The sequence below is a fragment of the Sciurus vulgaris genome (genome assembly GCF_902686455.1).
Source record: "Sciurus vulgaris genome assembly, chromosome: X".
NCBI classification, from domain to species: Eukaryota; Metazoa; Chordata; class Mammalia; order Rodentia; family Sciuridae; genus Sciurus; species Sciurus vulgaris.
In genome coordinates this window covers 67,284,228-67,295,505 of record NC_136471.1, presented here as the reverse complement: position 1 = coordinate 67,295,505, position 11,278 = coordinate 67,284,228, and the positions used below count along the sequence as shown (strand labels likewise).

At 34.7% G+C, this 11,278-nt stretch overlaps 1 protein-coding gene across 1 annotated transcript in view; it reads left to right on the top strand.

Annotated features, from left to right (window-relative positions):
- Positions 1-8,524: 8,524 nt before the first annotated feature.
- LOC306651566 (uncharacterized protein) overlaps positions 8,525-11,278 on the top strand; it is a 517,337-nt gene continuing 514,583 nt past the window's right edge. Inside the window, exon 1 of the mRNA XM_079124236.1 lies at positions 8,525-8,591. The gene's annotated coding sequence lies outside the window, so the exon portion shown is untranslated. The remainder of the gene's footprint in view (positions 8,592-11,278) is intronic.

Sequence of the window (11,278 nt, the reverse complement as noted above, 5' to 3'; positions counted from 1 at the left end):
TAAATTCCTTTTATACCTTCTAATTTTGTTAAGAAAGAATAGGCAACTAGTTTAAAAGAAGAAAAACATCTTATTTTTACTCGTGTACTATTTCTAAGAAATAATGATTTACCTTACATTTGCTCTACAAAACACCTTCACGTAATTACCTCAGTTGATCAACAAAGCAGCACTTTGAGGTTTTATTGTCCCCATTTTGCAGATGAAAGAATCGAGCCTCAAAAATATTAAATGATTTGCTCAAGGTAATTAAGCAATACAGCAGGATAATACTGTCCAATTTCTGAACAAAGGGAAAATCTCGAGAAACTCAGACCAGAGAAATAATTTAGATCATCTGAGGCTTGAGAAGTTTAATTTGGTAGTTCCAGAGCCTAGTGGGTTTGAGGACAATATTTTCCTCTGACTAAGGCAGGAATTTTGGATGTAGCTTAAATAAACACAACTGAACATTCATTTACAACTCACCTTGGAAAAACAATAGTGAAATCGGTGGTTTTAAATCTATTCATTCAGAATCAATGAACAATGTTAATGCTTTTTGAAACATCTTATATGAAGAAGACAAATCACTATTTTGTTTAGTCAAGAAACAGAAAATTTCACATTTTATTTTTTAAAGTTTCATTTAAATTTTTAGTTTAATTTTCCCTCAGCTTTATTAAGATACAATTGATGATTAGTTTTTTTATTTAGTGTGTACAACATGATTTTTTAAATATGTGTATACAGTATCATTAAATCAAGGTAATTAACATAGATATCACCTCACATACTCACATACTTAATTCTTTCATGATGAGAATATTATTATCTCCTTTCAGTAATACAATACATTATTATTAACTACAGTATACATGCTGTACAACAGATATTCAGAACTTATTCCTCTGGTCTAAGTGAAACTTTGTACTTTTTTACCAATATCTCCTCATTCCCTCTGTCCCATCTCCCCAGTCCCTGGCAATCATTATATTCTCTGCTTCTAAGAATTTGACCTTTCTTTCTTTTCTTTTTTTCATTTTCTCTTTTTTTTGATGCTACTGAGGATTGAACCCAGAGGCACTCTATTACTGAGCTATATTCCCAGTCCCCTCACCTTTTTGGTGGGACAAGATCTCACTATGTTGCTAAGGCTTACCTCAGACTTGCAATTCTCCTATCTCAGCCTCCCAAGTAGCTGGGATTACAGGTGTGCTCCACTGTGGCTCAACTTTTGTAGATTCCATATACAAGTGAGATCAAACAGTATTTGTCTTCTGTGCCTGACTTATTTCTCTAAGCACATTATGCTCCAGATTCATTTATGTTGACAAAAATGACAGGGTTTTCCTCTTTCTTAAGGCTGAAAAATATTCCATTCTGTATGTATACCATATTATCTTTATCCATTCATCTGTTGATCAGAATCTCAGTTGATTCACAGGTTGGATATTGTAAATGATACTGCAAAGAATATGGAATCAAGCTATCTCTTTGACATCCCAGTTTCATTCCCTTTGGGTGTACGTACAGAAGTTTGGTTAATGGATAATATGGTAGTTCTATTTTTAATTTGTTGAGGAATATTCATACCGTTTTCCATAATGGTTATACTAATTTACATATCTACCAACAATGCAAAAGAATTCCCTTTCTCCACATTCTCTCCAACACTTGTTATATTTTTTCTTTTTGATAATAGTCATCATAACAGGCATGAGGTTATATCTCATTGCACTTTTAATGTACATTTTCCTGTTGATTAGTGATATTGAGCAATGTTTCATATACTTTGTGGCCTTTTGTGTGCTGAACATTGACAGATATTTATTCAGGTCTTTTGCTTGATTTTTTACAAGGTTACCTGTTTTCTTGGCATTGGTTGCTTTGGATTTTGGTTATTAACCACTTATCAGATATATGGTTTTTGAATATTCTCTCTCATTCAATAGGTTCATTTTTAATTTCCAATGTTGTGTAGAAGCTTCTTATTTTTATAGACTCTTATTTGTCAATTTTTCTATTGTTTCCTGTTCTTTGAGAGTCATATGCAAAACGTTTTTTCTCATAGCTTTATAGCTCAAAATCTTATGTTTATATCTTCATTCCACTTTGAGTTAATTTTTATATATGGTGTGGGATATAGGTCTGATTTCATTCTTTTTTATGTGGATGTTCAGTTCCAACACTATTGAAAAGACTATACTTTCCCCATGTATATTCTTAGAAATTTTGTTGAAGATCAATTGAATATTTATTCACAGAATTATTTATGGGCTTTATATTCTAACTAATTGGGTTATATGTCTGTTTTTATGCCAGTTCCATGCTGTTTTGATCACTATAACTTTGTATTATATTTTAAAGTTAGGTAGTATTAGACTCCAGCTGAAGTCATACAATTGGTAAGGAATAACTTGGCTTTTAGGTTAGGCAAATATATTATTACTGAGATTCTAAAGAGGATCCACTGTTTCCATGCACACACACATAGAATGTCTGAAGTTATTATAGACATTGAGCCATTCTTTGGCAGATAAGAAATATTTACAATGCAGTTTTACATGTAATTACTTTTTCTATATTGAGGACATTACCTTCTCGTGATGTTAAGTCTTCTCTATGTATATACTTTCAGATACTTTTGTATTTAATATTTTGACATTAGTGTCTCTCCCTTTAATTTGTTCAAAGTGTACTTATTGAAGTGGATACACATTTGATTTGTTTGATAGAACTTATTTATTCAGGAAAGAAGCCATAATAAACACCAAGCTTTCTTTTGAATTAATTGTACTGAGATTTGAAGAGCAAAAACAAATAGTGGGCAAAGTCGTGTCACAATATAAACACTGTTCAAACTGTAAAGTAGCACAAGTATATCTTAAGCCCAACTTCCCATGTTTCTGGTTGAACAGCATCTGAAGCTCTGTATCTTCATAATATCATTCTCCCTTAGATACTTATAAGACTAAATGTCCTTTCCTCAGTCTCCTGGCTAATGAGCACAGATGAGATTTAATATTTCATCCTCTAGAATATTCATATTTAGGAATTACCCCAAAGCAGTGAGTAAAAATGTCACCTATTGTGACTGGCTACTGGCTATTAGGTAATTTAAAGGATATGTATGTTTTCCATTACCATCATGTAACACTGTGTACAAAGATGTCTATTGCCTGGATGTGTAGTGCAAATTCTAGAAGAGAATTGAAAAACTAATGGCATTAATGGGGTAGAGGAGAAGAGGGAGATATAATTCAAATTAATGCTTTTGATTTCAACATGTTAGACATTTTAAATTTAGCTATAGAGTAATGAGGTCTAGAAGTAACAGCTTGTAGACCTTCTACAGGATGGTTCTCATTGGTGTAATTTATATATTCCTTATGTTTATTAGTATACATCTATTAAGTGCATATGGAGATTGCAATCCAAAACTGAATCTTTCCAACACATTATAATTTTCACAAAGGGCTGGATCTACTTTCACTACTCCTTTCCATGTTTTTTTTTTAAGTTTAACTTTAACTTTATTTTGTTTTTATGTGGTGCTGAGGATTGAACCCAGTGCCTCACCTATGCTTGGCAAGCACTCTACCACTGAGCTACTATCTCAGTCTTCTCTTGCATGTTTTTAATTTCACTGAACTCAATTCTACTAATACCTGTGCTTCTTCTCCCACCTCATCTGTTCACTACTTGATATCCCACCCATTTATTGTGTGCTTTGACATTTTTATTCTCTGAAGAACAAGTACTTACATAGCTGTCTTTGTATAAGAAATCTGTATTCAGATAGGTTGGGTTCAAATTATAAATGTACTACTTAATGTTTTTTTTGTGTGTGTGAACTTGAGCTGGATATTTAGCCTGTTTCTTTTTCTTTTTTGTTTTCTCAAAGTTCATGCTTGTGTCTTTAATTCTTGGATTATTAGGAACAGTTCTAAAGATTTACCCTCAGTTTGTATTCTCATAATTAAATGTGTGCATGCACATATGTGTGTTTGCATGTACTCTAAAACCCCAATGATTTAGAGCCCATGTTGAATGAATCATTTGGATAATGAAAACTAAAGGGGTTTTACCATTTATACTTTTGTTGTTGTTTTTGTTTAATGTCTTCAAAATAGCAACACCTCTTTCAGAGTGACTATATGGGATAATAGTCATTTAGAGTTTGACATAAACTACTTCCTCTTAGAATTTACTAAACATAAGTTCTTTTCTGGCTAATTCAAGATCATCATTAATATTAATTATTTTATTTCTCTATAAAGCTAGATGATGCATTGAATGGTTACTAATACGTATAATGGCCGTTTTCACAATCTGTGATCCTGGTCAATTTTACATGAATAAATCTCCATTTACAGTTTTCTTGGTTTTTGTCAGCTGCCATTTCTTGCTGTTCTCAAGTTAGTCTATAATTAACCTTAGTTTCTTGATCAGTAAAATGGGGAAACCATTGGTTTCTATCTTCCAGAGTTATTTATTCAATTTGGTTTAGTCGAAATAAGAAAACAACTTAGAACAGTGCATGGTATGTTTTCAGTGTTCAATAAATATTAACTGATTATTATTTTTCTACCATTTAGTTTTAATTAAATCATGGTTATTATTTGAAATGACACCTTAATTTTACCCTATATTTAAGATTCTCAATCTCAATATGGATAAACTACTTGTCTCTGTCAATCTTCTCTCCACATCAGTATGTCTCTGTATGTTCATGGTAAAGAGTGTGTTCCTCTTTTTCCTTTTTTTCTTTTCTTTTTTTCCTTTTTTGGTTAATTCTTCAACTCCCAAACCTTTAACAATTTAATATTTTACTTTATAGTGTCACTGATCTCTCCCTCTTCATTAGTTCCAGTCCACGATTATTTTAAAGCATCTTTTCATCCTTTCAAATCTTTCCTCAGCTCTATTGGCTGCTCAAATTTTAATCTTATCTCTGACCTTTGCATCACTACCTAACTCTTTGAAGGTGTGGTATGAACTTTGCAAGTACGTAGCAATATTCCAAACCCATTCATGATGCAAGATATCAGTGCAATCTTAAATGTTGTAACATATCTAACTAATTTATCACGTACAAAATGGAAATAAGAATAAACACAGTAAGAACAGAAAAATAAATTTTCAAGTGTTTTGCATGGGCAATGATCTGTTTCTTGATCTTGGTGCTGATTACATACATGCAATAATAAACATTATGATTTTATTTTAAAAACTAAATAAATGTGGGCACTGTTCCTGGCATGGAGTAAGTGCTCAATAATTATTTTTGCTATTATTATTTTTATTATTGGTGCTTACAATCTGAATTCTACTCTCAAAACTCCAAGTTCATCAGTGACTTCTAATCACTGATTAGAGTGACCTCTAATAATACCCAGTATCTTTTCCTGTTTGAATAATAGAAACCATCACTTTTCATCTTTTTCCTCCCTCACCTCTTTCAATATTTCTGGACTATACCACTCAAATACTAGTTCACTCAGTGGGGATTTTGATAGCAGATCTCTTTTTGTTTATGAAAAATTCTGTGTGTCCTAGCGTGTAGGCTGATAAGGTTTTCCTATCTTTGTAAGGAAAAATATTGAGAAGTTAGACAAAGGGGCTAATTTGACAGGTTATTTGAGCTGATAATAATAGATATGGAGGTGAATATGCATTAAAAATTGGGGTTTGGGATCACCTGCACTGAGCAGTAGTTTAATTCTAGGAAGTAAAATCTATCATCAAGGAAATGCATAAAGATAAGTTTATATTTGTGAGAGTAATAGAAGGAATATGGAAGAGAGAAGGAGTTTTTGAAAAGGTAGGGTTGGTGCCAGGATAGTGTATTGCATAGAAAACCAAATCATATGCTTATGATGTACAATTAATTTTCTATTACTTTCTAAAGGGGAAGCTGAAATAATTGCCATAAATTCTGAAAAACATCATTAAAACTCTTTCACATTCTTATTTAAGGGGTGATAGAGAGAGTGCTAGGGAGTGAAAATAGCTGGGTTCAAGTCTCAGACCTTTCTGTCAGCTCACAGTACTGTATTGGGCAAATAATTTAACCTTTCTAAGCTTCAGTTGTATCATGTTCTTGATAGGTGTAATAATCTCTCATCCCAAGCATTTTCAAAACTTTTCTGTGGAGCTCAAATGTGATAACATATGTAGAGATGCTCTGCAGCTCACAAGGCATCACACAGATGCAGGGGATGATTTGTAAGGTACTTGTTACATATCCCCTCCCATGCAGCTGCCGTGTGACTGGATGCTACTACAGTACAGCAAATAACGTCAGGGAAAGCAATGACCAGTAGATGGATGAAGGCTGTTGCTTAGGGGAGTAGGTTAGATTTAGGAAGCATTTCTCAGAGTGCAGACCTTGTGGTAAGCTCTCTTACTTGTAATAAGAGTCAGCGTTGTTTGAATTTCATCCTGAACGTGACAACCTGCTGCTTGTTCATAGGTGAGTCACTCTTTCTTATAAATTTATAGTTGAATCGTGATAAGCAACCTGTGCCTGACTTGTATGACAGATCAATGAAGAAAATAGGAAAAAAAAGTGGAATGATTTTGTAACTGCTGCTTTTATTAGCTAATATTTTAAAATAAGGAATAGATAATTTTTGGATTTCAAGTTAAAGGATCAAATAAGGACATGATTTATTTATATTCTCAGAAGGATATTTATTGGTTTGTAATGTGGAGAATTACATTTTATTGGGAAGGCTAAATGTATTGGGAATTGGGATTTGTAACTATTATTTTTCCAGCTTTATTAAGACATAGTTGACAAAATTGTATATATTTCAGGTGTGCAATGTGGTGAATGTAAGGTGTACATTGTGAAATTATTACCATGATCAAACTAATTAATATATCCTTCACTTCGCATAGTTACCTTTTTATCTTTTGTGGTGAGAATAGTTAAGATCTCTGTGTAATGCTTTACTCTTTGTAAATTTAAAGTGAGCAATACGTTATTAACTATAGTCACCATGCCTTATGTCAGGTTTCCTGAGATTTTTTAATGGAACCTTTCCTGTTTATATTTATAGAAGGTCTATTTTGTCTGAGTTGAGTCTTACAAAGATGGAAATGGGAAATATGAATTCTTTGTGATTACATAGTTAAAATAAATTCATGATTTCATTTATATCTTAATAAAATAGGGAAGTATGCAATAGTGTTTTCACCCTGTCCTGGTACTATGTAGTAGGATTTTGCATAAGAAGTAGAAGAGAGAGGGAGAAACATGAGAGAAAGGGGAAAAAATCATTCTGTTATTGAGATGATATTTCTATAATGACATATCCATAATGTACCTTAGTAGCTTGATATGGTGTAAATTTCTATAATATGGGTTATGGTTGTTATTATGGAGATTTTGCAAGAGATTCTTTGCAAATAACTACCCCCAGCAATAGTATGAAATGCGTCAAATTCTATGTAGTTTTAATATTTATCAAAATTGATTTTTATTAACAAAATGTAGCAGTGGCTATGTACTCATAAGATTTTAGTCTTGTTTATGAAAAATGGAATATCATTCATGGAAGGGAAGGAGAACATGCATGTGAAAATACTTTGAAACCTATAACTTGATACTGATAAACCCTACCACTGTGAAAACCATTTGAAATTTGTGATGTGATATTGTTTATCACCACTGCATATCATTAACACTTTTCCTTAAAATTAGAGGATATGAAAAGAAGTCATTATATGTTATATTCTTAGTTTACTTGTTTTCTTTTATGTTTACATAAATAAATATATACCTGTATAGAAAATTTGAAGGGATAAACAGAAAAGTCCTCTAGAAGTAATTAATCCTTGCCAGGTCTTTCTGATTACCATTCAGTACACAAAGCTACTGGTAAATTACATATACCTTAAGAGGGAGGTTGGCAACAATTATTAACAATTACCACAGATTAGTTTATCAGATTAGCTTGCACATGCTGAACCCCTGGGGAATAACAACAAATGAAGTATTATGCCGTAGCTCCAAAGAAAAATATCTCATTGATTAAATAATGAAAAGTAAGATTTCCACAAGTCGAATGTGCCAGATCTAACTTAATTTCTGTTGATAGATGAATTTTTAATGATATACTCAAATACATAAAAGTAAGGTAATTTTGGCTGTTGAAATTATGTTCTGGCTGTTATATAAAGTTATCTTAATAACAACAACAACTATGAATTACATTTGTATAGCAAATACATATAGATTGAGCAAACAGGAGAGAAATTGCTTTGAGACAACTGGAAAAGGTGGCAAACAACTCTCTTTGTAAAAGTGTGCATGAGCCAGCATCTTTTCCCCTGCTTGATAATTTGTAATAGTTTAATTTTGTCTGAAGTGATACATGTATATCCATACTTGTAAAGCACTCATTGTTTTCTATGTTGCTTCTACTGCTTCCCACTCACCATCACTGGCTTTCCTCTCTCATCATTAGTGTTTGGATGTTTTGTTTTGTTTTTCTTTGTTTTCCCCACCCGTTCTTGTGCCTAGAATCTGGAAGACAGAAGAAACCTATGTGGGATTTCACAAAACTTTCTGCACTCCCCTGAGATGCTGTTTAAATCTGGTATGTACTGGGGTTTGGTGGGAGTACTGCACTGAGGTTGGCCTGGGCTTCATCTAGTTCTGCCATTAAATCGCTATGTGACCTGGAACAAATTTCTTATATCTGGGCCTCAGTTTCCTCACCTGTAAAATGAAGGAATTATATAAAATTATTTCAGGTTCATTTCAGCTATTCATCAATTAATAATTCTCTTTGGTGGGCCATGCAGCCTCCTTTTGGGACATGGAGCTTTTGGGGAAATGTTTTCAGGTGAATGGGGATATTAATAAAAATTTCAGTTCAGTTTATTTCAGTTTTAAGATGGTTCCTTTGATAAAGGATTTTAAAATAAGCGCATTCACTCATCATTGTACAATGCCTGGTGTTCATAGCTTCACAGACACTACACAGGAAAAGGAATATTCACCCATGATATTGAGAAGGACTTAAAAATATGTTTGGATAATTTCAGCTTTATTTAAAACGAGGTTCACAAACTCACAAGGTTAGGGGATGCAGTGTTTTGGTGATCATTTGTGTTCAAATGAAACAAAATACTTCTAAGTTTCATTGTCAACACCGGGTACGAACTTGGACACTTTAAACAGGCATTATCTAAATCCACCACTCATCAATATGAGAACTACTTGAACTAATCTTGACAGTGGGAGGAACGGAGTGTAAGACTACAAGAGACCCTAGTTCTAGCCCTCAGTTTTATGATCTGTAAAGTTAGATCAAGAAAGGGAAAGTGAACTTCCCACACATGCTATGGAGGGCCACCGCCTCACTTAGGCTCAACATTCCCACAGCTCAGCATTCCATAGATGGTCCCTATTATTCTGAAATCTATGACCACCTGTTGCTTCCCGCTGTTTTCTTCTCCTAAATTCACGCTCACTGTGTGTGGGTGTGTTTAATCTTGTGAGAGTTCCTAAAGCATGCCCACTAATTTTCAGACAATTTCTCAAGAAAAACAAACTTTTAACAGCTGTTAAGTGCCTGGAAAACGCAAAGACCAGTTGCCCCGCCAACCACTTCACCCCGCCCCCCACCTTGCCCAGACTCGGGCTAACGCTACGTCACCCTCAGTTCGCGTTCCTGGTTGTTGGCTGTGAGCGAGCCGGGACAGGGCGTGGGGCGGTTGGGACTGGTCCTTCCCAGACCTAACTAACAGCCAAGTTGGCGACTGAAGGGAATCCAGACCCCAGGGCGTCTGAACAGATGGGATGGGGGAGAGGCAAGAAGCGAGGCTGCATGCTGTAGCCCTCTGAGCGGCTGTAGGGGGAGGCAGGGAAGCGTTTATAGCTCTGTGAACCTTCGCCTTGAAAGCTCTAAACCGCGCGGCGGTCGCTGGAGAACACCGGTACTTTCGGAGGGGAGGAGATATATGTGACTGCCTGGGCAAAAGGGCGGGGAAGCAGTAAGAAAGACCAGGCGTCTCTGGGTCCCGTGGCCTCAGGTAATCAAACTGCCTGGGTTTCTCACTAATTCTCCCAGTTTCGCATTGTAGATGGCGATCTTGACAGACTAGACAGGGGATTTCAGTGAGGACAGAGCTGAGAAACATTCTTACAAGATACCAAGGACGGAAAAGGCTGTACTGGGACGGTTAAGGTGTCCAACTGACGATTTGGCGGGACGGGGATGGTAGTTGCACTGACTCTGAGGTGAAAGACTTCTTCGAAGAGACTCGTTCACAGGCATAGCGTGAGGCAGAACTAGGGCAAAAAAAAGAGGAGAGGGGACATAAGTTCTGAGAAAGTGTACTTCAGCTCAACATGAGAAACATTTCTCACAGCATTTTCGCTGTCCACAAGCACACACTACTGCCTAAACAAGCTCTGGGCCATTTCTGTTGTGGCCATTCCAAACGCAGAATGGTTGACCTTTTTATTAGATAACACCTCTATTGTTTTATTCCCCCGAGTCTGTGATTACCCTTTATGATCCCCCGCAACATTATTTATATAATTCTTTTGTGGTCCAGTCAGCTGATGTTTTAGAAATTCTTTTTGAATAATTTTAAATGTTACCACCTTCTTTTCATAGATATGATTATTAGGACTTCTATTGTTTGTTTAAAATACACAGTAAGCTTAATTAAAATGCTAACAATTAGAAGTCTCTAATTTCCAGCTTAGCACCGTAGGCAGCCTATAGTCCCAAGCCTTTCAACATAAAGCAAGGTTAATTAGCTCTTTTTAAAGCTAGTCAACTTTCATTGGAATAGACTCAGGTCTTAAGAGGGAAATTTTCCACTACCTTAGATCACTGATAGTTTATTTTTAAAAATTGTTTTGACAGTTTTTGTTTCCTTTCTTTCCTATCACCCCAATTTGGTTCTCAAAAACTGAAATAATAACCCTTAGTGAATATTTTGTATAAACAAAGAATGGATTTGTAAGAGTAGAAAACAGGCCACAGTCCTTATCTAGAGTTATAGGAAGAAAGTAACAAACTGGAAAGGGCAAAACGAAAATATTTAGGTAGATTAGATCAATAATATATACATTAATTAGCGAAAATAACAGACAAAATTATCCTCACTGCATACTAAAAACTCCTTTCCTCAAAAGTAGTGGGTGTTAGGTGATCTTATAAAAATCATAATAGCACAAATACATGTTTTCTATTAGGAAATTTCCTGTTCTTGGCATAAAGTAAGCATGTACCACTCATTTGTTCAGTATACTTGAATGAAATGA